The 5,859-nt window shown below is 46.1% G+C and overlaps 1 long non-coding RNA gene across 1 annotated transcript; it reads left to right on the top strand.

Moving 5' to 3' along the window:
• The first annotated feature begins 1,168 nt into the window (after positions 1–1,168).
• On the top strand, positions 1,169–4,815 carry LOC310695880. Its single transcript, XR_014520329.1, has 3 exons — positions 1,169–1,279; positions 2,040–2,159; positions 4,069–4,815. It is a non-coding gene; the product is annotated as an uncharacterized lncRNA (long non-coding RNA).
• Positions 4,816–5,859: the final 1,044 nt, after the last annotated feature.

Raw genomic sequence — 5,859 nt, 5'->3', positions numbered from 1 at the left:
AGGCACCACAGGGTGCCACGGCACACTGGTTCAAAACCACTGGTCTAAGGTCATTCTCTTGAGAAAGGAACTTGCCTGACTGGTTCAGCCATCTTCTTCCTATAGCTTTTAGCTTTCCACACACAGGCTCACAGGTTTTAAAGGGACCCAGGGCAACATCTGGATTGCTCCCCACAAACTCATAACAATATATGATTCCTCCCTCTCCCCAAGGGCTTCAGGGCAGTTTTAATGGTCTCTCCTCTCACCTCATATTCACAATAAGCCCAGCAAAACTGAATGCAAAGGTGAGGGAGGAACAGTGACTAATTCTAGACTTTAGCTTCACTATGGATGGTCACTCCAGATGTCACCTGGGGGATCCCTCATAGACCTGTGATAAGGAAAACAGGAAGATGCCTTATGCCAAGTCAGAACACTGGTCCATATAGCTCAGTTTGCACTGAATGTTGGTGGCTCTTCAAAGTTTCAGATGGGGGACATTCCCAGTTCTACATGGAGGTGCTGGGAATTCTGCCTGGGAAGTTCTGTATGCAAAATAGATGCTCTATCATGGATATACAGTTCACTGAACTGCAGGAATTTTCACCCCTCTGCTCCTAAAACTATTTTGGGGTTTGGGAGTACCATTTTGGAAGTAATGGTGCACAAGTTGCCTCCCTCTTGCTGGAGTTGGGTTCTTGTGCTCACAAGAGACACCATTCAACCACCTGCATTTTCAGAAAAGTGGCCTTGGTGGGCGAACTCCAGTCCACGAAGTTCTTCTGCTCCTGGGCATTGATGTTATCATTTTCTGCCTTCTTGTGTACTAGGCTCAGCATGATCTGAGGGGTGACATTATGCTCTGTGCCCATCACACACTCTATGTGCTTGGAGTGGGAGGAGGAAGTTGAGAACAGCTGATTCTTATTCTAGCATATTTCAAATCAGTGGTACATTTCCACACTCTCGATTTAGAGCTTTTCCAGAGATTCAGTAAGAGGGTGCTGAAAAAGAAGGCATCGTGGACACAGGAGAAATCTGCAGTTCATCAGCCTCACAGCTTGGAGGATGCACACTGCACTGCCAGCCTGAATATCATCCTCATCTCAGTTGAGGATTGATTGCCCCACAGACTGTTTAAAGGAGATGTTTGCTAAGCTTCTTCCATTATCACATTTCTGTTTGTTCCCCAGTTCACAGAGGCCACCATCTGAACCAACTGGTAGGATTTCCTCAACACTGAAGATGAAAAAGCTTCCGGCTTTTGGGATATGGATGCTTCTTTGCTTTTGTACTGGTAAGTCTCTAAAGGACAACCAGAAGAGCAAAAATATTTTCAAATCTCAAGCTACACCCTTGACATTTTGTAAACCAGCAATGACATTTTTCACATGCAAAAGTCGAAACGATTTTGCATACCCCAAATTGCTGATGCAAATGGTAAGCAGAGATTTATTTGTTTGTTTGTTTTTCAACATGGTATTTGACTTCTGGCCTCCATTAATGAGATACACAAAGATTCGAAAGCGCTTCTGGTTTATGTCTGTGGACCAGTTTATATGATCAGCAGGAACGTGTGCTTCCCTGTTCTCTGCTTAGTTGTTGAAATTGGGGCTGTAGGTATATGGGGGGGGGGTTTACGGCTGGGGGCTCACCGAGATTGACTTTGTTCCTCTTGCTTCCTTCCCTCTTATTCTCACCTTCTGGGTTAAATAACTCCTAGCTTTCATTCCCTCCCTGCATCTTATTCAGTTGCCAGCTAGTTGTTCCTCCTCTTTACTTTAAGGAAGTTGGGGGCAGTGGGAAGGGCACTGCACATGATGTTGGGGCCCTGGAATTTTTCATCTTCATCCATCACAGTTTTGAACCCAGCTCCCCTACTTCACTCTACCCAATAGCACTTGCTGGAATGGTGGTATGTGTGTTTTGCTTTCCTGTTACAAACAGATTTGAACAAAACACCACGAAACCCTCCTGAATGATAAGCCCTCTGCATTGATTCTTGTCTCTCCCTCCTTCCGCCCCTCCCCATTTCTGTTCCACTCACTCTTCTGCAGCAAATGCCTTTTGGTGTTACTATTGCGAAAAAAAGCTTCCAGCGACCGCTTGTCCTCCAGAAGCAGAATTTTGTTGGGCCGGGATGGGAGCATCATGTTCCACAGTGAACACTTATGTCAGTAAGTATGCAAGTGAGTTGGACTAACCCAGCAGGCGGAGGGATCCATTCCCTCAGGAGTAACGCTTGGGAGTGGAGCTGTGTGCCAGCTGTAAGACCAGAGGCAAAAAGTAGGTAGGACATCAAATGAGAATCTTACCACTTAGCCACACAAAAGCCAAAGGTTTCTACACCTCCACAGCTCTCTCTGTCTGCACAAACAGGAAACATTCTCACATTCCAAGGACACATTCTGGCCATCCGGGAGAACTTGAGAAGGCTGTGGAGCAGTGGAGCGTGTGGTCTGAGGAGCAGGGATGCAGCCTGGGGCCAGAGAGAGGTCATTCCCCACCAATGCACTACAGCAGAGATGATTCCAGGTTGGCCTTGGTGAAAATGCCCTTACTCTGAGCAGCTCCACCGATTCTGAAGGATGTATAGCAGCAGGTCATGCCTCAGAAGTTATCTCCACCTTCAGAGGGCTTCTTTTCACTGGCTGTACAATGTTCTCCCTGACGAAATGCAAGGGCATCCACCCGTATTGGCATTCTGCTGGCTCTTGAAGATGCTGAGCTGTGTCTCTTCCCCAGGAGACTGTGCCAGTACTGATGGCCTTCAAGCAGCTTTCCCTTTCAATGTAACACTGCCCTAAAATGATTGTTTTTCACGTATGGATGAATGGTGCCTCTTCACTTATAGAGGAGGAAGGAAAGCCCATTTGAATTGGGCCCTACATCTGCTCCTTGCTCTTGGCGAAGCCACCCAACCTGTTTCTACCTTGACCTCACCCTAGGTACTATACCTGCTCAGAAGATCCAACTCACATGGTCAATGAATGCATGTGGAGGCAATGGGAATGTACCCTTTAGCCATGGCACATCAGCATCAGTGCACCCACAGGCCATGGCCCCCTAGTGGCCATGCAGCAGGTTCTTCTATGCAAGGGGGAACCCTTTCAGAGTAGGTCCTCCTTCAGATTAATGCTGGATTGTGGCCACCAGGGAGGCATGGCCAGTAGTCAAAACAGAGAAGGCATACTTAGCAAGTGTTACCTTTCTCCCCTATCTTCATGCACATTAATTGAACTTGTTTGTGTGTGCTGGCATCTACTGAATGGCGATTTGGTCACCCAAAAGTGTGACCTGATGCTCAGAGTGGATGGAATTTTGGGAACCCCCCCAAATTGGGACTATATTCATCTATCTATTTTGTGTCCTCTCCCCATTCTTCATTCTGTAAGACTCGTGGGGTGGGGACACATCTACTGTACTTCCTTGATAATGGGGACTTCTCAGAAATTTCCCCTTTCCCATTTTTGTAAAAAAATTATCATTATTTGTGAGCTTGTTTCATTGAGCAAAGAAACAGTATTCATTTTGTTGAGGAAGCCTATAAGGCCCCTGTGACTGAGCATAGATACAAAATATAGTTTGCTCACTGACATTTGAGATCTCAGGGTAATAATAATAATAATAATAATAATAATAATTTATTATTTATACCCCGCCCATCTGGCCGGGCTTCCCCAGCCACTCTGGGAGGCTTCTAACTCAATATTAAAAACAATACAGCATTAGACATTAAAAACTTCCCTAAAGAGGGCTGGCTTCAGTTGTCTTTTAAAAGAAAAATAGTTATTTATTGCCTTGACATCTGCTGGGAGGGCGTTCCACAGGGCAAGCGCCACTACCGAGAAGGCCCTCTGCCTGGTTCCCTGTAACCTTACTTCTCGCAGTGAGGGAACCGCCAGAAGGCCCTCGGAGCTGGACCTCAGTGTCCAGGCTGAACGATGGGGGTGGAGACGCTCCTTCGGGTATACAGGACCGAGGCCGTTTAAGCCTCAAGAGAGATCAGTGATAACAGAGCAGAGGGTAATGAGTGTTTCATGCATTGTACAAGGTCTCTTACATTCTCTCTCTTTTGGCTTCTAGAGAATACAAAGATTGGTTCTGTGGTGGGTTGTACCCAGGACTGTAGGAATTCACATTCCGTGACACTTGGTTTAATACTGGAGGAGGTCATATGCTGCCCCACTGAGTACTGCAATTCCTAAGCTTGCATAGGCAGTGGAGCGGAGCCTAGGACAGAAAAAGCCTCAACATCAAGATGCTTGTCACTCTTTTGATAAATTGGAGGACACATTTCAGCACAGCGATGTTCTTTCCCATCCTCTTTTGTCTCTCTGCAAGCACAGTCTGCAGCTGCCATCATCAGCCATCACGCATGTCTCCTTCCACATGCTTTGCTGTCAAGAACCAAACAGATATTGGGGGTCAAGTCTCTCTCTCTCTCACACACACACCCCTTATTGGTCTTGGCTCCTGTTCTAGGGACTAGTTTTTAAGTCCAGTTCTTGAGATGCCTTCAGGGCCAACATCTTACCCTCCATTTGTGGCCAAGGCCTTGAGAACTGAAAGCTGAGAAGAAAGGACAGCTTTGTGTGGTGGGGAGGGATTGTGCTACCCCTCTACTGCCCCTCCTTGAAAGTGAATCCATTTGACTGAATTAATTGCGTCAGAGGGGACTTTGTACATACTTTAAAATAAATAAATACAGAAAACATTGTGGGGAAAGATACACCTGACTGCGTGTCATGTGAAGTTCCCATTAACTTGCTTACTTCTCTGCAAATAAATTGCTTTGAGTAAAACCAATCAAACTTTTCTGAAGCACCAAAACTTTGTACGGATATCTTTCTGTGTGAATAATTTCATAAAGCTCCTATCAGTTTATCCTCACAACAATTTCAAGGACTAGCTAGACAGCTTGAGCGGGGGGAGACATGCAACTCAATTCTATTAGAAAATACAATAATTACAAAGCTCAGCTACAATATTATTCCCCCAATAAGGTTTGGACCACAAAAGGGGATAACTTCCCAGTTCTCTGCAGCCTATATTATAGGGCTGGATCAACTATTTCAGCCTAGAGTTTGTTTTTTTGTCAACTGTGGGTGGGTGTTGGTGCTCCATACAGTTGGTGGGGAGATGAAAGATTGAGCGGGGTGAACATCTCTGGAATTTTGGAAGGTACCCACATACTTTATATCCCTGACCAATCACTGAGGTCTTTGTGAGAGGCTCTCCTAGTGGTTCCCCCACAACTTGGATGCACAGCTTGCATCCACCAGGAGTCTTCCTTCATTGGAAGTTTTTAAGCAGAGGTGAGTTGGCCATCTATCATGGATACTTTAGTTGAGATTCCCGCACTGCCGTGGGTTGGACTAGATGACCCTCGTGGTCCCTTCCAACTCCACAATTCTATGGTTCTGTGTGTTCAGAACTGTGGCACTCCCTCCTGGCTGAGATCTGACAGGCTCTCTCCATGCTGAACTTCAGGCGCTTGATGAAGACCTTGTTGGGATACTGCCAGGGAGACAAAGTCCATCATGGCCCCAAGCCGTCTGCCGGACGATCCATCGATCTCCCGTAGGCACGCAGTATCAGCAATTAGTGACATGAGTTTCCTGAAATATCTTGCCACATTCCAGAGCTCATGCACACTCTATCAGCAGATAATGCACAGCAAAAGTCGCACTCAGGAGAGCATTATTTACAAGTTTTATTCAGCGTTGATCAGAACAAAGAAAGACATGACTGCCTGCTTCAGTGTCTACGACACAGAGAGAAACGAAAGCAAAGACACAACAGAAACATCCTGTGAAAACAGGAAATACGCAGACTGTGACACAAACATCCTGCTCCCTTTTAAGGTGGAACGGA

This window comes from Podarcis liolepis (genome assembly GCF_965112155.1).
Source record: "Podarcis liolepis genome assembly, chromosome: 16".
In the NCBI taxonomy this organism is placed as follows: domain Eukaryota; kingdom Metazoa; phylum Chordata; class Lepidosauria; order Squamata; family Lacertidae; genus Podarcis; species Podarcis liolepis.
This window is presented reverse-complemented; position numbering and strand designations above follow the sequence as displayed.